The sequence below is a fragment of the Trematomus bernacchii genome, unplaced genomic scaffold (genome assembly GCF_902827165.1).
Source record: "Trematomus bernacchii unplaced genomic scaffold, fTreBer1.1, whole genome shotgun sequence".
In the NCBI taxonomy this organism is placed as follows: domain Eukaryota; kingdom Metazoa; phylum Chordata; class Actinopteri; order Perciformes; family Nototheniidae; genus Trematomus; species Trematomus bernacchii.
Window position 1 is genome coordinate 261,174 of NW_022987568.1, and position 11,327 is coordinate 272,500.

Sequence of the window (11,327 nt, forward strand, 5' to 3'; positions counted from 1 at the left end):
GCAACAACTTCATTTCCTGATTTTCTTTTTAGTAGGCGGAGTCGGCCACTAACGGCTCGACAGTGGCGTCAGAGTTCCACTCCCGCCTGCTCCAAATAAGGACAAAGAGGCGGAGCCGAGGCGGGACCTGCTGCCTCCGAGCTGGAACTTCCAGAGCTAGCTGAAGCTACCAAGCTAAGCTAACATGCTCACCATCTGCAGAGTTGCCGTCGCATTTTACGTTTCTAAGGTAAGCGGACATGAGACTATTCAGCAAAACTATAAATAATAATCTAAGTTGAGTTTTTAGCATAATACTTCAGAATCTTAAAATCCCTTAATGCAATGTGCTAAATTAAACACTGGAATCAAGCAAAATATTAATATGTTTGCATGACATTAGTTATTTATATTTTGCCATCACTTAATTATACGTTTAATACATTTAAGTTAAGCTAAGGTACATGTGATGATAGCTAGTTAGTGCTCTTACCTGTGAGGCCTCCTCCAAACAGCATTATAACCAGACTGTATCATTAAAACTACAAGTACCAGTTCTAGATCCTTGACTTTAGACAAACAATTCAAAAGACAAAATGTATTTAAAGACCAATCTTTATTTGAAGGTGCCTCTTAACCTGAGATATTATTTATACAGTAATAGTATTGACAATCTAAAAAAACTGAGCAACTCAACAGTCAACTTTATATTTCTTATTGTCTAAAGCATTTATTATTTTCATTTTTCCCCTCTCATATTCAGTGTGGATGGATTGAGACAGTGTGGTGTCCAGAGAGCTGCAGAGACTTCAGGGAGAAACCTCCGTGTGATGGACGTCCTGTCTGTTGGTTTGGAGAAGACTGAGGGTCTTTCCTCAGCGAGGAGGACCAGGCCTGATGGAGGAGCCCATGCATAGCTGATACCACCTGATCAGGCCTAGTCTGTCACTTTATTTGACTAAATGTGTTTACTTATACATTTAATAGGTTTACACCTTCTGTCCATATGTGCTTTTTATTTAAAACATGTTTGATTAACTTTTGGTTCACATTTCAATAAATTGTATTTGTATTTGCACTCCTTTTGTCCATTATTCTTACTGAAAATGTTAGATTACACATTCACATCCGACTGAAGATTGGCCCCATTTATTTGCGTTGCAAACTCTGCGGTACAAGGTACATGTTGTGAAGCTCATGAAGTGAGGCAAATAGAAATAATCAGCTGATGGAGTGTAGATGTGGAAATAGGTGCATTCGATCAGCTGACTGTGTTTTCACAATAAAAATGGTTTCTTAGTGAATGTCCTGTACTGGTCTTAACATCTCATAACATCATCTTTTAATTTTCCTATTGGATGTTTTTCTTGACCCTCGGAGAAAGAGGAGATGCTGAGTCGTGTCTTTCAGGCATGTCCTTTCCTAACAAAAATTACAGGAAACATAAAACACATTATTGCAGAACAAGTGTGTTATTTATGAAAGAGGTGTGTTTGTGTTTAGGGGCTGTAGATATAATTATTTTGTAATTGTAATGTTTTTTTTTATTTCAACAGTGAGCTACAAAGACAATCAGATTATGAATGAACAGTATGAAATTCATCAACATTGAAATGTATTTTATTATCAAAATAATATTTAACTGTTATTAAAACAAGCTTGCTCTGTTGTCTCACTGAAAGAATAACTTTTACCACGTTTTTACAGACAATATTGAGAGATAAATAGCAGTTCTCACTATGCGTTAAATATCTTTGCCTTCAATACCTTAAATTAGAAAGCTGACAGTCATATTGCTTGTTAACATCTAAATGTAACCCTTTGCATGGAAAAAACCCTCAACTTCACTGATGTGTAGGTGATCTAGTATTTAGTATTGTTTAATGGAATGTATATCAGTGTATTAAAGTCAATACTTCATTTATTTAAACCAATATCTTTCTTGATTCTTTGTACAGTATGAAAAAAGAGTATTTGTACCTGTGCTGAAGTTCACTGCTGTGAGGAGTCCAGTTCTGTCTCTCACTCTCTGGTCCAGCCTGTCTGCATCACCTGGACACTTTAAACAAACAGATATATATGTAAAGAACCATGTGTACAAACAATATAACTTATTCTCTTCTGTTGAACATGTTGGATTGTGTATTGTCCGAGTCAGGGTCCTTTTTATTTTACTGTAACTTTGGAAGTTGTGTTACCAATGCTTACTATTTATTTGATACCAATTTGGTAATGCAATTAATAAAAACAACAAGGTTTGGGTTCGTTCTTCAGATGACTGTGACTTTAACGTGTAAGCTCAATAAAGAACTCCAGCTCAACCAACCATATTGTAATATCTAAGTAATCATCTTGAAATATGACATTAATAATTGTAATATACACACATCTTATTGTGAGGTTGATTTCACATACACTACTTCGACGTTAGCTTGTCTACATACTTGAGCATAGCCAATTTAAATTAACCTAAGCGATGCATAAAGTTCCTACCTACATAATAAAATATCTCTCTAAGTTACAAGGATGACCTTATTTTATCAACCTCAAACAGAAGCCGTTTGTTCTACAGTATTATCTCACTTAACGCTTAACACTTGTCTATTTCGTTTTAACCTTTATATATACAGTCTATAGTTTTAAGTTAACTTGGAGGCTAAGATTAGCATCGTTAGCACCGATGTAGCTACCACTCGCTTACACGCAAACCCAAGCCTTAACATTCATTACGTAGCTGATTGAAATCATAAACACATAAATAAAGTACTCGAATTTCACTTACCGCAAAACGGCATTCATGCACCGTCTGTTTTAACCGCAGAGCGAGTCACAATAGTCCCATATATAAGCATGAAGAACAAACAAACACGGCCGGGGTCAAGTTGTGTTCCCTGGATGAACTGAGCAGGCAGAGTCCTTGTAGCTTCACCTAGCAGCTAGCAGAGAGACAAGAAGCTAACAGCAGCAGTCACTTGACAGAGCTGTCACTCAATGTGACCACGCCCTAATTTATGCAAAAACTTTAAGACCTAATATAAATAAAAGGGTCATGTTAGAAAACAATTCACTCACAGATTCATAATCATGAAGGTGGAATCTAACTATATACATAATAATATGTATTGCATCCAGGGCTAGAAACGTTTTTTTTCTGCTGTGAAATTGGGCATTTTAACATGGGGCTCTATGGAAATTGCTCCTTTCTGCAGTCATCGCCTATCGGCCAATATATGAACTGCAGTTTGTGGCACTTCCGTATTGGCGTCCCGGCTCTTCCCCAGAGTTTGCCGCTTGCTAGCAACGCAATTGTGTTTAGATAATATAAAGAAATGTAAACAATCGAAATGCTTTATTAATTCCAATGGGAAGTAAGCAACATGTTCTATTATTAGTACAGCGGATAAGCTCTCATATTATAACAATTGTGCATTTTATGAGAAAAGCATGACATTTCTAACATAGTTAGAGCATACCATAAGGTTTATTTTCAGATGTGGAGGGAAGTCAGATTTGACCTGTGAGGACCGTGAGAGGTCAAATCCAAGATGGCCACCAGTCTCTCGGGTCAAATGTTCAAACACGATTAATTTTGGAACCAAACATTGTAGAAAAACATTTAAGGTGTCATATCCAACTAAATTAGGGATGCCCAATCATTTGGTGATACTTTTGAGATCGCCAGAATTCAAGAAAATGAATTTAGTTGAAGATAAAGGTAGAAATTGACCAAAAATAAGCTGTCAATCAGTTGAAATTTGCTGTGTGTGTGTGTGTGTGTGTGTGTGTGATGTGGTATATCCAACTAAATTAGGGATGCCCACTCATTTGATGATACTTTTGAGATCGCCAGAATTCAAGAAAATGCATTTAGGTGAAGATAAAGGTAGAAATTGACCAAAAATAAGCTGTCAATCAGTTGAAATTTGCAAAATGTGTGTGTGTGTGTGTGTGTGTGTGTGTGTGGTATATTCCAGTGGATTTATGGTCACCCAGCGCTAGCATTACTACAGAGACTGGAGGAATATGGCTTTACTTGGCACAGTCTGCATGCTGATGAAAACATTTGTTTTTGTCTTCAAATACATACTAACATGATTGTGACGAGCATCATATTTGTTCCCCGCCCAACTCTCTAAGTCTAAGTGCTTGAACTCCGTGACAGGAGGATGAAGTATGTATAAATGGATGGAACTATCAACAAAACAGCGTTTTATTCCCCAATGTCATATTTAATAGAAAAATAATAATAATAATGTAAACCAAAGAGGGAGATGGAAAACAGTTCCATGTAGAGCACAAACAGCTCTCTTAACCCTCGCTGTTAACAAAGGGCTGCACTCAACTATAAGGTTCACCGCTGTCCCTTTCCACTTATAGAGGGTTGGGGTTCGATTCCCTGCCTGTCCACCTATAAAGCCAAGGTAGCGCAGCTTTTTTTCTGTTCTTTAGTGGCTCACATGGACATTTAGAGGTCATGCAAAGAAAGGGTTATGTTTGTTGTGTGTGTGACAGAGAGTGCAGAGAGAACATTGGCAAAGGGGATTTGTTTGTCCTAGCATGGCTGTACAATTACAAATACAAAGGTTTACCCATTTAGACTCCATGGCATGGAGAAAAAAACTCATTTTAAATGACTCTAAGGATATAACAAGTTTTAGAAAATTGAAAGATTGATGGATTTTTGCCCACATGCAATTTGAATTGAATTTTCTATGTGCAACATGAGGACAATAACCACAAGTGTACTCACAGTACCTTTTTTCTCTGGCACTGAAGTTGCAAGGTTTCAGCATGTTGTCCCTCTCTAAACCTTTCTGTTCCCCATTCTTCTTTCTCCAATAAGTGGTGCATCATTATTTTTCTATTAAATATGACATTGGGGAATAAAACGCTGTTGTTTTGTTGATAGTTCCATCCATTTATACCAACCCTGTCTCCTAAAAATTACGTTCCCACAGAACTAAACTGCATTCTCAATTACGTTTAGCTAGAAACGTATTTTCTGCCACGTTACGTTTGTTATGAACTTATCTCAAATACGTTTATTTTCTACATATCTTCTAGAAACATATTTTCTCCCACATTACGTTTGTTATGAACTTATCTCAAATACGTTTATTTTCTACATATCTTCTAGAAACATATTTTCTCCCACATTACGTTTGTTATGAACTTATCTCAAATACGTTTATTTTCTACTTATCTTCTAGAAACATATTTTCTCCCATGTTACGTTTGTTATGAACTTATCTCAAATACGTTTATTTTCTACATATCTTTGCCATTTATTGTCTTGCTTATAATAATGATAATAGTCATTTATAAATATCATTTTAGAGCACACATTTGAAATCGACGATCGGGCTCGATATCCTATGGTTAAATTAAAATCAGTAGGCGAGGCTGTAATTTCGCCAGCTGCGAGGCAGAAAATAGTTTTAACATGCCAAAAAGCTGCTGTGTCGTTTATTGCACCTCAAACACCTCAAACTTCCTCTAAGGACAGCAGAAGAGCTCTGTGGCTTCAGGCTTGATCGCCGTTCAAATGACAGCGTTGGTTTCCCCAAAAGTGGGTGGGGCTGTGACGTAGATTTTACTCTCATCTATTATTCAAAACCATTCTATTTAATCCAAACGTAAATTACATGCCAGTGTTTTATCTTTTTATTAAGCGATTTGTTTCTGTTGTTTAACTCATATATATATATAAACATATGTTTTTATATATATCTATGGTTTAACTGGGAATGTTTTCACATTGAACCGGAAGTACGTCACTTCACTTTGTCTTCTTCGTCCCTTTTACGTTCCAGACAATGCATGGCTCAGCGTAACAGACTGAACAGCGACCCCAGGTGTGTCTACATTGGAATTACATCTTCATTACTGAAGGAAAAATACTTTAGTGTTTGTTAACTGGGTTTTTAATGCAGTTGGCTTTTCTTACTGGTTACAATATTGCTATGAGTTACAGTATATCTGAAGCAAATTATGTTTCTGAAGATGTGTAGTCAATTCCACCCTTCAATGTAGCATAAATGTGAACTCTCATTACAGGAACAATACCGGAAACAGAGTAGGAAAGATCCTCAGCTCGCTGATTGGATGTTTTAGCCGCAATGCACGTTGGGATATGGTGTTTATGCGATGTGAAATCCGAAAACATTAAAAAAAATAATAATAATACTTTATTCCGAGTGTTCTTGCTTTTCTCTTTGAAAGTCATCACATAACCGCATTGTAATACACGGTTCGGCTGCATTAAATATTGCACATCTGCCGTAGTTCTTTATTTATAGAGCCCTGATGAGAAGACTTCTGGACAAACAGGAAGAACTGCCGCCGAAACTGAATACGTGACGTGGATCATAAATATATCAACAATTAAACAACATCTTACATTTCCTTTCACAAAATACGTCTCCTTGCAGTATCAACACTAATTCGGCTGACTTTTATATTTGATCCAATTGGTAGATAGGTTATATTTACACCATAACGGTGCACAGCTGATATAAAGGGACTTGTAGTTTTTAAAGATATTACTGATTTTCTTTGAATATAAGAATGTAAATACTGAGTTGAGAGAATAGTCAGGGGATTTGGGTGATGGGAGACACATCTATGGAATCACAATTTCAATAGCTTACCATTAAATAACGGATATACCTTTCTGTCTTTGATGTTTTACAAATCAGATATTAATGTGAAGAAGTAAACATGAGAAATAATATAGCAATATCCTGTACAATTATGTAAAAACATGAATAAAACTACACATCTTCAGATGTTATACATACACAAGTGTCCTACACTAATAATACAAAGTTATTATTAGTATACTGTGTGTACCTTGTGTGCACCGCCTAGTGGTTAAAGCACGTTATTGAATTATTTTTGTTGAATAATATTATTTTTGTTGAATAATGTTATTTGATGAATAAAATATTAAGAGTACATACTTTCATAGGGGGAAAGTAGAAGGTCAATGATAGAAATGTAGAATATAAAAAATCAAGAAGATACTGTAAGTGATCTCTACAATAAAACAGTTTAGTGCCTGATGTACAAGGATATTAATATGAGGATGTGCAAAACAGACAAACTAATTAACCTTTATTAACACATTAAAGAACACTTTAGGTTTTCTTTCAAATAAGAAAAAAGCTTTGGGGGTATCTATCTACAGATAAATATTAAGCCTGACAAAGTACTTAACGTCTAATATATTGCTTTCCTGCAATGTTAACTGTGTTGAAGCACTTATTTTAACTGATATTATATATATATTAATTATACTCTTATGTATGTAGATAGTATAAGACATGTGCAGAATTTGAGTTTAATGGTGGAGGTACACACATATTGATAGATGTCTTGTAATGCACTGTTGAGGAACCTGTGACCCAAGTTTTTCATTAATTGCATAACTTCAACATAGTTGTGTATATGATATGTCAATAAACCTTAGAAAATCTTGAAAGGGATGTGCAAAATAGCTATTATATACAGTTTTTAATTAACTATTAGTAGAGAATAACGAGTAATGAATATACTTTATAGGGATCTGCAGATAAATGTTTAGTCTTCTCAAGCAGCAACTATCAAATATCTCTCCTGATTGTTGGCACTTGACAATCACCTTTCCCTGAATTTTACTCAGGTGTAACTAAAGTCTGCTTTAAGGGTTGTTTATATTTCACATCATTAATCAGAATCTGCAAAGTAACTAAAATAAATGTAGTGGAGTAAAAATACCAGGTTAACCTCTGAATTGTAGTGGAGTAGAATTCCAAAGTAACAATGAGCTGGCATGTGTTAATGCTTCCCATTATGGACACAAGCGATTTTCACCCATTTATTAATGACATGTTTTACATTTGTACACACCAATTTGTTTCCTATCGCCTAAACCTCCAGGGCTGTACACAGTTTAATACTGTCAACTTCTAATTTTGGGAAAAACAAAAACGTCTTTTAAAACTACAATTCCCAGTAGAGACGCCATAGAACATGTTGCGAAACACAATAGCCAGCATGTGTAGTTCTGGGGGGGCGTTCGAGTCCAGTTTTGGAAAGTCTGCCGTGGTTTCGTTCCATTTCAAAGAGCTGTTTGGCGCTCGGCGTAACCTTGGCGCACTGCCACTCCAACATCCAATCCCAGAGCTTGAAGATTAATCACGGGGTTTGTCAACGGGACTGTAGTCCCAAACGATAGCTGGGGATTGTGGGTAGTGTAGTGTCTTCGGCCATCCTAAACTCTGATTTTTTTTTCGGATTTCATATCGCATTAACACCATATCCCGACGTGCATTGCGGCTAAAACATCCAATCAGCGAGCTGAGGATCTTTCCTACGTCACTTTACAGCCCCGCCCACTTTTGGGGAAACCAGCTGTCATTTGAACGGCGATCAGCCTGAAGCCACAGAGCTCTTCTGTTGTATACTGTCCTTTCTTCTTAGAGGAAGTACAGAAACACGTAACTCTGGATTTGTTTTAATGTTTGAGGTGCAATAAACGACACAGCAGCTTTTTGGCATGTTAAAACTATTATTTTCTGCCTCGCAGCTGGCGAAATTACAGCCTCGCCTACTGATTTTAATTTAACCATAGGATATCAAGCCCGATCGTCGATTTCAAATGTGTGCTCTAAAATGATATTTATAAATGACTATTATCATTATTATAAGCAAGACAATAAAGGGCAAAGATATGTAGAACATAAACGTATTTGAGATAAGTTCATAACAAACGTAACGTGGGAGAAAATATGTTTCTAGAAGATATGTAGAAAATAAACGTATTTGAGATAAGTTCATAACCAACGTAATTGAGAATGCAGTTTAGTTCTGTGGGAACGTAATTTTTAGGAGACAGGGTTGATTTATACATACTTCATCCTCCTGTCACGAAGTTCAAGCACTTAGAGAGTTGGGCGGGGAGCAAATATTATGCTCGTCACAATCATGTAAATATGTATTTGAAGACAAAAACAAATGTTTGCTTCAGCATGCAGACTGTGCCAAGTAAAGCCATATTCCTCCAGTCTCTGTATTAATGCTAGCGCTGGGTGACCGCTGGGTGACCACACACACACACACACACACACACACACACACACACACACACACACACACACACACACACACACACACACCAAATTTCAACTGATTGACAGCTTATTTTTGGTCAATTTCTACCTTTATCTTCACCTAAATGCAATTTCTTGAATTCTGGCGATCTCAAAAGTATCATCAAATGATTGGGCATCCCTAATTTAGTTGGATATGACACCTTAAATGTTTTTCTACAATGTTTGGTTCCAAAATTAATCGTGTTTGAACATTTGACCCGAGAGACTGGCGGCCATCTTGGATTTGACCTCTCACGGTCCTCACAGGTCAAATCTGACTTCCCTCCACATCTGAAAATAAACCTTATGGTATGCTCTAACTATGTTAGAAATGTCATGCTTTTCTCATAAAATGCACAATTGTTGTGCTTATCCGCTGTACTATCTAAATTCTTGTGTTAATAAAGACATTTTTATTCAATTTTATGTTATTATTGGACATTCTTACGTCATGAAACATCCACTGCAACAAACGAGACTTTCAAAAAACAATACATTATTAAATTAGTTACTATGATCATCATTTTGAAACAAGGGGTAATTCACTCAAAATACATAATAAAACACAAGACACTCTGAGCCTTAAGAACAAAAAATAACTAATTTAAACCCATTATTATTTCAATTAATGATCATGAAAATTCAACTGTGTTACATTGAAAAAACACAAGTCAACTTCATGTCAATAACCTGCTTAGAAAGCTGAGGGTTAGGCTAGGTTTCTTTTTCAGAAACAAGTCCTGTTTCTCACTTGAAGCCAGGAAAAGGCTCTGTGACCTTTTGACCTGTGCTGGACTATGGTGATCTGATATATATGAATGCACCTGCCCATTACCTGATCAAGTTAGATGCCGCCTATCACAGCGCTCTGAGATATTTGTCACAAATTGTAAAGCACTCACACATCACTGTACCCTGTATGCCAAGGCAGGTCTGCCATCACTTACTGTACGGAGGCTCAGTCACTGGTACACGTTTATTTATAAAGCTTTGTTGGGAAAACTCCCGTATTATATCTGCTCTCTGATAACACAGAGAGTTGCAAGCAGCTATTGTCATTCAAAGTGAATGGGCAGAAGCGTTGAAGCTTCAACGCACACCGCCGTGTGGACGGGCCGTTACCCCTAGATTCCACCGGGTCAGTCTGCTCCGCGTTAGTCAATGGGTGATCGCGGCCACTCTAGTCAATGGGTGCTATTCCACCAGACGCGCCGTGTTACAGCTAGAAGCGTCCTAGAAGCGTCTCGGTGCTGGGCTCCGCTAAAAATAGGATGATGGTCTATTTTCGACGCGACCCGAGGCGTTGCATAGCGCCGGGCAGGAAGTGGACCGGTCAGAGCATCCATTCAATCCCCAAAACAAACTAATTTTGCAGACCCTATCCCTCCGTAGTCTTTCAAGTAGGAGGAGAAATGCCAGCGTTCTCCTCCGGTTTACAGGCAGCTATTGTCTGAGATCGCATGATGTAGTCTTGTTAGATGTGCCAAGAGCAAGGACTGTATAGGTAAGACAGCTTTTATGTGCGCAGCTCCACTTGCTTGGAACAATCTTCAGCTAAAATTGAAACTGAGCAAATGTATTCCTCTGAATGTTTTTAAAGCTAGGCTAAATGAAATGCTCATTGAAACTATGGGTATTTGTAAATGTTGATAAGTATGTAAATGTAGCTTGTAAATATAATGTATGATGTCCTTTATTGTTTCATGTTTCATGTGGAACCTAATTGCTGCAGGTCTGCCTTGAAAAAGAGATCTATGATCTCAAGGGACAATCTGGTTAAATAAAGGTTTGAAATGAAATGTGTTCTCTTCTTAATCTTATCTGCACAAAAATCTGTTTTTTTATTTATTCTTTTTTATTGCACACTCATAAACTTCCTATATTTATTTAGATATTTTCTTTTTTATTCACTTTTAATTTTAATTTGAAAATGAAGCAACCATCACAAAACCTAAACAGTAACACCCCAAATAACGTTTTCTGATTCAAACTTAAACTTTAAGCGTCCGTGTGGACGTACCGTTATTTTTACATCTGATGTTCTTCCCAAAAATGGCAGAATCCACTCAGTTGTGGTTGAAAATGCTTTAATTCACCCATAACACCCACACATGATCAAATACAGAGGATACAGAAGAATAAGGCTGTAGTGCTGAACCATGAAGCCATGCAGCATCGGTCTCTTTCTAACTCTGCTAATCAGCTTTGTTATCA

The 11,327-nt window shown here is 36.9% G+C and overlaps 1 protein-coding gene across 1 annotated transcript in view; it reads right to left on the minus strand.

Annotated features, from left to right (window-relative positions):
* Positions 1 to 11,183: 11,183 nt before the first annotated feature.
* Positions 11,184 to 11,327, minus strand: part of carhsp1 (calcium regulated heat stable protein 1) — a 3,569-nt gene continuing 3,425 nt past the window's right edge. Inside the window, 1 exon segment of the mRNA XM_034126128.1 lies at positions 11,184 to 11,327. This exon segment is cut by the window's right edge and continues 1,109 nt beyond it. The gene's annotated coding sequence lies outside the window, so the exon portion shown is untranslated.